This window comes from Furipterus horrens, unplaced genomic scaffold, assembly GCF_987537825.1.
Source record: "Furipterus horrens unplaced genomic scaffold, mFurHor1.1.pri manual_scaffold_11, whole genome shotgun sequence".
Lineage (NCBI taxonomy): Eukaryota > Metazoa > Chordata > Mammalia > Chiroptera > Furipteridae > Furipterus > Furipterus horrens.
In genome coordinates this window covers 43952497-43963215 of record NW_028327181.1, presented here as the reverse complement: position 1 = coordinate 43963215, position 10719 = coordinate 43952497, and the positions used below count along the sequence as shown (strand labels likewise).

General features: G+C 45.4%; 1 protein-coding gene across 4 annotated transcripts in view; it reads left to right on the top strand.

Annotated features, from left to right (window-relative positions):
* Positions 1-214: 214 nt before the first annotated feature.
* Positions 215-10719, top strand: part of SPECC1 (sperm antigen with calponin homology and coiled-coil domains 1) — a 255686-nt gene continuing 245181 nt past the window's right edge. For 3 of the 4 annotated variants that reach the window (XM_090292308.1, XM_090292306.1, XM_090292307.1), the window contains exon 1: positions 290-349. The gene's annotated coding sequence lies outside the window, so the exon portion shown is untranslated. Of the gene's footprint in view, positions 350-10719 lie in introns of all 4 variants that reach the window. The other variant, XM_090292309.1, reaches the window with a different exon arrangement.

Below are 10719 nucleotides of genomic sequence, written 5' to 3'. Positions count from 1 at the left end.
ATACATCTTAAGTCTTTATGTTTCTGAGAGATACACATTAAGTATTCAGGAATCAGTAGGACAGAAATGATTTTGCACTGTGTGTGTGTGTGTGTGTGTGTGTGTGTGTTAGAGAGAGAGAGAGCGAGCCCAAGCACAGGGGTGGGGCGGAGGGGGGCGTTGGTCAGGCAGCAGAGGCCCTGGGGAGCAGAGCCCGCCTGCTTCCTGAGTGAAGCATTGCTCCAGAGCTCACTGCTTGGCCTCCTGAGTGTGGTTTCCTTCCCAGCCAGCACCAGACCCCAGAATAGTGCAGCAGGCTTGCTGATTGAGGTCATCAGCTCCGAAGAGCACGAGAAGCAAAGGGTTTGCAGTAAGTACATCATTGGTTATTACCGAAGATGGGGATGGAAAATCTTAGAACAGTTCTGTCGAGAGAAGGCATTCTTCTGCTTTAGGTGTAATGTCAAACGTACAATATGCTATGACTAAGGCATTATTAATACATTCATCGGTGGTTCGTGGACAAGATAAACTAATACCACATGCATGCTTTGGGGGGCTAAAAGTGAATTTGAAACTCATCTTCTGACATCTTGAAAAAATAGTCTTTTCCCACTGCCTGTTATTTTTTCATCTTCCAAAGTCAGGATGAGTAATGCTAACTTCAAGTTAAATGCATAAAGTTCTTTGGAAAAGAAGTCCTGTCTATGGGCACTGATTACTAGCTTTTCCACAATGAAGGTGAAGAGGGCTGCTTCTGTGCATTCTTCTCACCAAGAGTGAGTACTCTAAACTCCTGTGGAGAGAGCTGCCCACTTGACTGGGTCTCAGCCCTGGGGAAGGTTCTTCTAGAGCCTTCTCCCCTTGGAGATCAGCCCTTGGTGTGTGCCCTGGCATCTTGCAGAGGGCCTGATAACGGCCCCAGTGCTTGCTATCTGGGCCAAACACGCACTTACGAGGCTTAGACGGCAGAATTTCAAAGCTGTGACCAGGACAGAGGCTTTTCTAGGAAGAGCTTTCTGGATGGCCTCTGTGTGAGCAGCGTTCTGTCCCCCCACCCCTCTTCCCCAGCAAGGGCTCAGGCTGCTTGAAATGTCTCTTTACCACTCTGTTTTCTAGAAATTAAGCTTTGGGTTTTTATTTCCTATTTCCACTGAGCTAATTACTTATTAGAATGAACTACTTAGCTCAGTCATGTAGGGAGACCGTATTTTAAGTTTACTCAAGAAATGTGATTTCCTCTCCTCATTAGAAGCCATAGATTAAGATATGCATCTGCTGCTTGTCCTTTAGTCCTCGCTAACATGGCTCCACTTGTCCCTTTACAACTCAGCTCCATAGGCTCTTTGTTTTTACATGGTTCTGGTTTATAGTAGCCGTTTCACTTCCTTTAATCTTTCCTTTGCCAAGTGAATTTATGTGCAAGTGTTGTCTGTTCTTAGGAGGAGAAACACATACAAGTAAAGGGAGTCAAAATTAACAAGACTAAACTTGCAATTGAAAAAAAACACCCCATGTGAAATATTTTCCCCCTCATTTCAATTTTGTATTTAAAACACGGTAAATTTTTTCGATGATAAAGAACAGCATTTTGAGTGCTTGCTGTGTGGCAGGAGCTCCGCGTGGAGTTCTTCCTGGGCATTCTCTCATTTGATTGCCACAGGAGCCCCATGAGGTGGTTCCAGTTATGGAAACAGGCCCTGAAAAGTGGGGGACCTGAGGCAGCTCGCCCTGTTGGGTGGGTGAGTGGTGCAGCTGGGACTGGAACTCGGGTCTTTTGAGATCAAGTTTAGAAATTTTAGAAAATAGTGACTCAATCCCATGCCCTAAAAAACTTAAAATGTCTGTATTTCTTTCTACCTGTACAACCAGATATTATAACAATGTTCTTTATATCATTGGTTTCACAATTATTTTTAAGAGTGTATAATGTTCTAGTTATCTGATTGTTCCATAAATTACTTATCTATTCCATGTTCTTGAAAATTGAGTTGTTTTTCTTTTTTTGTTTGCTTTTTTGCTATTATAAATAATACTTCAGTAACTATCTTATTCATATAATTTTTTCATGTTTTTGGATTATATCTGTAGAATAGATTCTCAGACATGAGATTATTGGGTAAAGGGGACATGAATATTTTAATGGTGCTTGATATATGTTGCTAAATTGCTTTCTGTCAATACTCTGTGTAGGATTACCAGTTTAACTTTATCAGTTCCACCAATGACAGTATCGTTAAAAAAATATAGGCAAAACAGAAGCCCTTTTTTATAATTTTGCATTTCTTTTAATATAGTTAGAGTGAACATTTTTTTCACATATTTGTTTACAAGCTGTACTTTCTCTTTTTTGCTCATTTATCTGTTAAGATCTTAATGCCTTTTTAATTTTTTTGCTAATTTATGTGTGTTTTTAATAAGATTTATCTGCCAAATTTTCATCATTTCCCCCAGACTATTATATACCTTTTTAAAATGACTTTTTGGAAATATGTATCCATTTAACATTTTTACATACCCAAATCTGCCCTTTTTTTTCTAACTCTTCTCAATCCTCTTTTAAGGGATTTTTTCTTCTAATTTTTACCCTCGTGGATGTTATGAAAACTGGGTTTAAACTGACTTAAAAAAATTATGCTAAATAGTTTTTCCAATATCATTTATGAGCAATTTTTGTTCTCTAATATTTCGTAGTTTTGTCTTTTTATACCTTCAGCTTCTCTAGGTTAAATGATATTTCCGGATTATCTGTTTTATTCATTGGCACTAACTAGTTCTATACCATTGTCATGTTGCATTTATTTTTGTTATTTTCTAATATATAGAGAGAATTAGTTACATTGAGTAATATTGAGTCAAAATAAAGTTTTGGTTAAGAGCATGGGCTTTGGAGGGAGAATGCTGTCTTAACTTATGTGTTTCTTACTCTTATTATTTGTAAAATGGGGACAGTAATAGTGTCTACTCTGGGTTTTTGGAGTGAGGAAGTAAAAGCTAATTTTTAAAAAAACAGGAAAAAAGTGGTAAACGTATAGAGATATGGATATAGAGTGTTTGATGTATAGTATATATGTAAGTGTGCATTATGTATATATTTCTTATATAAAGTCAAATTGTCACTCTTTTTCTTTATGGCCTCAGGCAGCCTCTTGCGTAATCTTGGGAGACAGAGAAAGAATGGCACGTTTGACCCGACATACACTTAAAAACATGGTACATTGAACAACAGGCACGGGAGAGGTGACGACACACACACCATAGAGAACTACTCTTTATTGTAAAAGAATTCCCGCACATCAATTTGAAAAGGAAAAATACACAAAGGAAAAATGGGCAAAAGCAATTTATAAGAAGGCAATTTATATTTATTCTTATAAATATGCAACTCACATAAGAAATGTGAATGGCCAGTAAACATATAATACTCAATCTCAGTATCTCTCAGTAAAATATCATTTTCCCTGCAGCAGATTGGCAAAAACTGAAGTCATAGATTACATCCAGTGTCAAAGCGAACACACGGAGATGAGCGTTGGCAACCGCAACTCATAGGAACAGGAATTAGGAAAGCGTTTCTGTGTGGCAATTTTACAAAATCTACCAAAATATAAAATATGCAAAACTTTAATGTGTGTTAGAAATATACCATACATTTTTTAAAGTATATTTTATTGATCATGTTGTTACAGTTGTCCCAATTTTTTTCCCTTTTTTCCCTTTTGCCCAGTACCCCGCTTCCCTCCAGCAGTCCTATCCCCCTTAGTTCATGTTCATGGGTCAAGCATACAAGTTCTTTGGCTTCACCATTTCCTATATTATTCTTAACTTCTGCCTGTCTATTTTGTACCAAACAATTATGCTTCTTAATCCCTGCACCATTTTCTCACTTCTCCTTCCCCTCCCAGCTGATAACCCTCCAAATGATCCCCACACCCATGATTCTGTTCCTATTCTGGTTTGCTTAGTTAGATTTTGTTTTTATTTTTTAGATTCAGTTGTTGACAGTTATGAGTTTGTTGTCATTTTAAAGTTCATAATTTTGATCTGTTTCTTGAGTAATTCCCTTTGACATTTCAATAATAATAGCTTGGTGATGATGAACTCCTTTAGCTTTACCTTGTCTGGGAAGCACTTTATCTGCCCTTCCATTCTAAATGGTAGCTTTGGTGGATAGAATAATCTTGGTTGCACGTCCTTGCTTTTCATCACCTTGAATAGTTCTTGCCAGTCCTTCTTGCCTGCAAAGTTCCTTTTGAGATATCAGTTGAGAGTCTTATAGCACCCCTTTGTAGGTAACTCTCTGCTTTTCTCTTACTGCTTTTAAGATTCTGTCTTTATCTTGAACCTTTGGCATTTTAATTATGATGTGTCGTGATGTGGTCTTTTTTGGGTCTAGCTTGTTTGGGACTCTCTGTAGTTCCTGAACTTGTATGGCTATTTCCTTCACCAAATTTGGAGAGTTTTCCTTCATTATTTTCTCACATAAGTTTTCAATTTCTTGCTCTTCCTCTTCTCCTTCTGGCACCCCTTTGGTTCGGATGTTGGCACGTTTAAAGTTGTCCCAGAGGTTCCTAAGCCTCTCCTCATTTTTTTCAATTCCAGTTTCCTCCTTCTGTACTGGTTGACTATTTTTTTCTTCCTTATGTTCCAAATCATTTATTTGAACCCCAGTTTTCTTCCTTTCACCATTGGCTTTATGTGGATTTTCCTTCATTTCATTTAGCATTGCCTTCACTTCTTCCCTTATGTGTTTGCCATACTTAAGCATATCTGTCAAGCCTGTGAGCATCTTTATCACCAGTGTTTTGAGTTCTGCATATGTTAGGTTGTCTATCTCCTTGTTTGTTAGGTTGGCTATCTCCTCATCGCTTAGTTCTCCCACTGTAACCTTGATCCATTCCCCCTTTTGGGCCATATTTCTCTCTCTCCTCATCTTGACAGGCTCCTGTATTTGTTTGCCTCTGTGTCTTAGGTAGAGCTGTCGTTCCTGTTATGTTGTAAGGGGCAGAGCCTTAGGGATTTGTCAGTACAGGGTGACCTGTTTCACCACGTTGTGGCGCTGTATGTTGGGGAGCGGTTTGAGAGGGAACAATGCCACCTGCCCAGCACTCACCCTTTTTCCAGGCACTTCTCCCACTTTGTATGGGACTAGCACCTCTCTAGCTGCTGCCCTGGCTGTCATTCCCAGAGTGGGTGGGTCTGCAGATGTTCTAGGACCGTGAGGGCCCTTTAAACAAGCGGACTCTGCTGAAAGACTGGGAGTTTCTTCCTCCACCCCAACCTCCATTAGTGTGCACAGTCAAAATCAATGAGGCTCTATTTTCTCCGGCGCTGGGACCGTGAGCTGCACAGTCTGGTCTCGTGCTGGGAGTGCTCTCCAGGTGTCCCTCCCTGCTTTTTGAAAAGTGTGACAGCGCTTTCCACCGGCCTGCCACTGCCACTGCTGCTGCCGCCACCACACCACATCCTCTCTGCCCCGGCTCCGCCCCTACTACCTGTCTGGATGAGTATTACTTTTTTATATCTTTGTTTGTTGGACTTCCATGCAGCTCGAATTTTCTGGAACTTCTGGTTGTTTCTAGTTTTGAGGTAGTTTTATTCCTTCTTAGTTGTGGAGGGAGATGCAGCGTGTCTGTCTAGGTCTCCATCTTGGCTGGAAGTCCTGTACATGTTTTTAAGCATATAATCATATTTACATTATAAATGCCATTATTCATGTTAATAAACCTCAGCTATATATATTTACATGTATGCATATAAAATTTTATTTTTAAAAGCACTAGATATATAATATCAAACTGTTTATTATGTTACTTCTGGATAAGGAAATAGAAGCATGGAAAGGTATCTTTCACCTTTTGCTAGATATACTTTTGTGTTTGAATTTTTTAAAGTATATTTTATTGATTATGCTATTACAGTCGTCCCAATTTTTTTCCTTCTGCCCAGTACTCCCCTTCCCTTTAGCAATCCCCCCTCAGTTCATGTCCATGGGTCATGCATATAAGTTCTTGGGCTTCACCTTTTCCTATATTATTCTTAACATCCCCCTGTCTATTTTCTACCTACCAGCCTGTGGGAGCCACAGAGACACTCGCGAGACTCATCACTGACCTGACATTGCCCCGAAGCTGCCCGACAGGGACTGTGATGGAGAACAGCAGACAAGGGTTCCCAGAGAGGGGTGTTCACAAGCAGCGGCCTACCTGGCCCTTCTGCAAAGAGTGTGTGGGTGGGACAGAACCATCCTTTCTGAGGCCTCCGCCGCCTCTGCCACACCCCACACCCTGGAGCCTCTGCTACCTCCATCATTCCCGCCTCTCACATTTCACCCCCTTCCCTCATCTCTACTGTCATTTCTTTGTTTCTTTCACTGGCACCACTGTTCCCTGGACTTTATACATCTAATCCTCTCTTCACAGAGTTTGCCATAGTCAGCTTCCATCGCTTACTCATTGAAGTTTCTAAAGTGACTTACGTGATTAACATTTAAAATCTTTTAATTGTATTTTTCCATTCCCATTTAGTCCCCTTATAGCGTCCTCCCCCCAGCAATCACCCCACCGTGGTCCATGTCCACAAGTCCTTTTTCCTTCTCGCTGCATTCCTCCATCCCTAACTCCCCCGCCTGCTATAGCTGTCAGCCTGCCCCCCTTTTGTGAGTCTGACTCTATTTTGCTTGTTAGTTCAGTTCATTGGGTTCCACATATGAGTGAAACCATATGGTGTTTGTCTTTCACTGACCAGTTCATTTCACTTAGATAACACACTTCAGGTCCGTCCATACGTGATTAACATATTTTGAAAGGAAACTTTGTGACTGACTGTAAATGAGAAACAATGAAAATGAAATAATGCTAAATTAAAAATTAAAGTAAAAAGTTAACCAATAATGAAGGTGGACCTCTATAACATGGTCTGTAAAGCCTACAGGGCTGCTCTGATCAGAATGGGATGATTTATGGAGAAAAGTGTATTAGGCGTAGACATGTAGCCAGTAGAAAATGACTCTATTGTCAGTGAATTCAGGGAGGATGCCACGAGAGAGAGATGACAGAAGAGGAGGCTAGAGAGCACTTACTTAATTTCGCACAATCATGAGAGTGAGGTGAGCCCGGATGCACGTTAGCCCCCGGGACAGCCCTTGGAGCACGTGTGCTGCTACAGCGAGGGGCCTTGTCCCGAGGAGCCTGCATGAAGTCAGCCAGGAGCAGCCCCCTGGGGAGAGTCAGCACACGAGAGGGGAAGGGACTGACACCATCCTAGGGTGGCGGTCTGGGTTGTGAATCGAAGTCTCTCCGGAGCCTGAGTGCTTCAGAACTTCTCTGGCCCCCACTGCCCACCAGGATCTGTCCGTGGTCTCCCGGATGAGGTCTATGCATCTGTAAAGAAGGGGTTTCCAGTCCCGGCATCCCTGGGCTACTTGGGAGCCTCGGCTGCATGGGAGGGGCTCTGGCACTGGGGCCTGCAGTAGCTTCTGTGGACTGGCGTGGGCTGCTGGCAGTTCGGGCATCTCCTTGGCCACTGCCAGGGCTCAGAGCAATGAAGGGTGGTCCACAAGGGCCGTCATTGTGCCTCTGCTCCAGCTGGGTGTCATGAGGCTCCCCCTTGTCTTCTTCTCTGCAGCCACAGGGCCTTTGAGTCCGTCCCTCACACTTGCTTTCTCTTCCTTGCCTGTGTTCCCTCTCTCTGCCTGTCAGTGTTCTCCCCTCTTTGCCCCGTTACTGCCTGTTATGCTGGGAATGTCTTTTCCTAATGGAACCCTCCCAGGCTTTCCTCCCTGACTTCATCATACCTCCCTTAGGCTACGCTCAAATAGCACTGTGTGAGTCTCCTTAGTAGTGTCACCCAGTTGGCCTCTTGTATTTTTGGGTCTACTTGATAGTTGCCTGCTCTGGATCATGAACGCCAGGTGAAAGGGGCCTTGTTTACTCATCCCTGTACGTGGTGCCTCCACAGCGTCTGAGACACAGCAGGTATTCCAGAGATGGACAAAGGAATGAACGGCCCTCAGCTCTTTACTGCAGGAATGAGCGAATCCCCGCAATTGCTTTGGGCCTGACTTCCCTATCCCCGCTGCAGCGAAGGGCAGAGACTGAAGGGGGAGCCGCAGGAGCAACTGGAGTAGTGGGGACCTGCAGGTCATACATGTGAACCACAAGGAGGGAGCTCGGATTTTATTCGATACGGGGGCCCACAGGGCGATTGGGAGCAAGGGAATAACAAGATCTGACCTGTGGTTTAAAAGCGCAGTGGGTGGGGTGAGCCCGAGTTGGAAGAAGAGCCGGGTAGATTAGCAGTGTACCCCAGCACAGAGCCCATGGCGTGCGGCCCTCTGGCTGTCTGGATCCCATTATCTGTTTGTGGCTCTGGTCAGTGCTCTGACTTTTTACCAGAGAGTCACTGTGCATGGTCCTGAGTCTCTACGTTAAAATACACATAGAACTTTTAATTAACAAACATGTGCTGCTCCCGTGGCTCATGCGCACCAGTTTAGGATGTGCCGTGTCCATGACTCCCAGCCCCTCCCCACAGGGCCTGCTCAGGAACGCCTGCTTCCTCAGTCACAGAAAAGACTGAGTGGCCCCCAGTCACGGAGGCTGAGGCACTCTGACCTGCAGAGCAAAGTCAAACCCCTCCCCTGGGGTCTGGGCCATCGGCCACGGGCTGCCAGCCCTTCCCCAAGGGCCCCGTGGTGCAGCCCCTGCCGTGCACACACCCTGTAATCACACCTGCCTCTGGGCTGCTGCGGCTGGAACACCCCTTTTTCCAGTGTCTGCCTCTCAGCTCCTCCTGCGCTGTATGTGTTTGCTGGGGCTCCCGATCAAAGTACTGCAAACTGGGGGCTCCCGCAACAGAGATTAATTATAACTGTCTCACACTCTGGAGCCCGGAAGTCCAAGACCAAGGTGTTGTCAGGGTGGGTTCCTTCTGGGGCCTCTCTCCTTGGCATGGCGATAGCTGTCTCTCCCTGGGTCTTCATGCGCTTTCCTCATCTGTGTCTGTGACCCAATTTCCTCTTTTTATGACACCAGGCATTGGATTAGGGCCCACACCAATGACCTCCTTTTATCTTACCTCTTTAAACGCCCTGTCCCCAATGCAGTCACATTCTGGGGTGCTGGGGTTCAGGCTTCACCATGTGAATTGGGGTGGGGGCACAGTTCAGCTCATAACAAGACTCGAGCTTCTCCCTGTTCTCACGCAGAGGCCTTTGGTGGACTACCACTCTGTCCTTTGGTGTTCATTCATCTGAAATACCCAGAAACACTTATTGAGCACCTCCTGTGCATCAGGAATCCAGCTGGTGTCATACATGTAGAGGTAAAAAAATACAGTGCCCACCCCGGATGCTTCGGTGAGAGGCAGACAGACCAGGTACAGCAGCTCAGTGCGGCATCAGAGATGCTGGCGTTCAGAGGAGGCATGCTCTTGGGCCCTGGACCAGGGCGACAGAAAGCCTCCTGGTCAGGGATGCTCTGCTCAGCCTAGGGTGGTGCCTGGGGGTCAGTGAGCAAGGAGGGGGGCGTGCTGCAGCCAGAGGGGTGGCAGGTGAGAAGGCCTGGAGTCGCACGGGACCATGGTGCTTCCAGTGAGACCGCCTGCGAGCAGGTGTCTGCACTGGGTGCGTGAGAGAATGGGAAGGGGGGCTGTGGTTGGGTGCGAGGCTGTGAGAAGCCTGGGGTGTGGGATTTGCTCTTCGTCCTGAGAAGGGAATGGTAGTGGTGGTAGGGTTTAAGCAGGGCAGGGACAGGAGTGGGTGAATTCTGTAGAAACCCCACTGGCAGCGTGGTGGCGCTGACTCTACTAGGGAGCCCAGCAGTGACTCTGACACGGTGTGATGTGACGCACTGGGGTAAAGAGCAGAGGAAGGTCGGGAGAGGTTTTGGAATCAGAGTGACAGGACTTGGGGGCTGTCCAGATACAGAGGGGGAAGGACAGCGACAGTCATCTTTAGCTTCCCAGATTCTGAGTCTCAGCAAATGCCCATTTTGAATGTGACTTGATGACTTTTGCTGAATGTATACACCCACGGAACCACCATTACAACCAGATATTGAACATTTTCATCACCCCAAAAAGTTTCCTCTGTGTCCCTTTACAGAAAGTCCCTTTCCCAGCTACCACCACTCCCCGACCCCCTGGCCCCAGGCAAGCACTGAATAACCTTCTGTCACCGTACACTGTTTTTTCATATCAATGAAACCATATAATATGTAATGTTTTGCCGGGTATGGATATATTACAGTTTGATGACCCGTGCGTGTGTGTGTGTGTATGTGTGTGTGTGTATAATGTTTATCAGCCGGCCTGTGGATGAATCATCCACCTTCTGGCTCTTTAGGAAAGTAAGTCCCAGCTTGGCTGCTCCGAGACACCCTGGAAGCTTATTTAAAAAGTGGAAGCAGGACTCACCCTGGAGGGACTGGATCCCAGGCATGTGTGTGTTTAATCAGCCTTGCTGGGGAGTCCTTCTCTAAGTGACAACAATGCGAAGGGTAGCTGTGGAGTTACACTGACCCTCGCTCGTCCTGTTCACTTATCACTAGGAGACCATCTCGTCCCAACCCTGGGTGATGCAATTCTTTCTGAGCGCTGACTGCTCAGCATCACCTGCCGCCAGTCACCCCGGCCACCTGCTCTTCCATTCCTTCATCAGACAGAAAGTTTCTGAGCGCTTGCCACGTGCTGCGCATTGATCTAACACTGCGCAGAAACGCAGAAGCAAGTCAGGTTTGG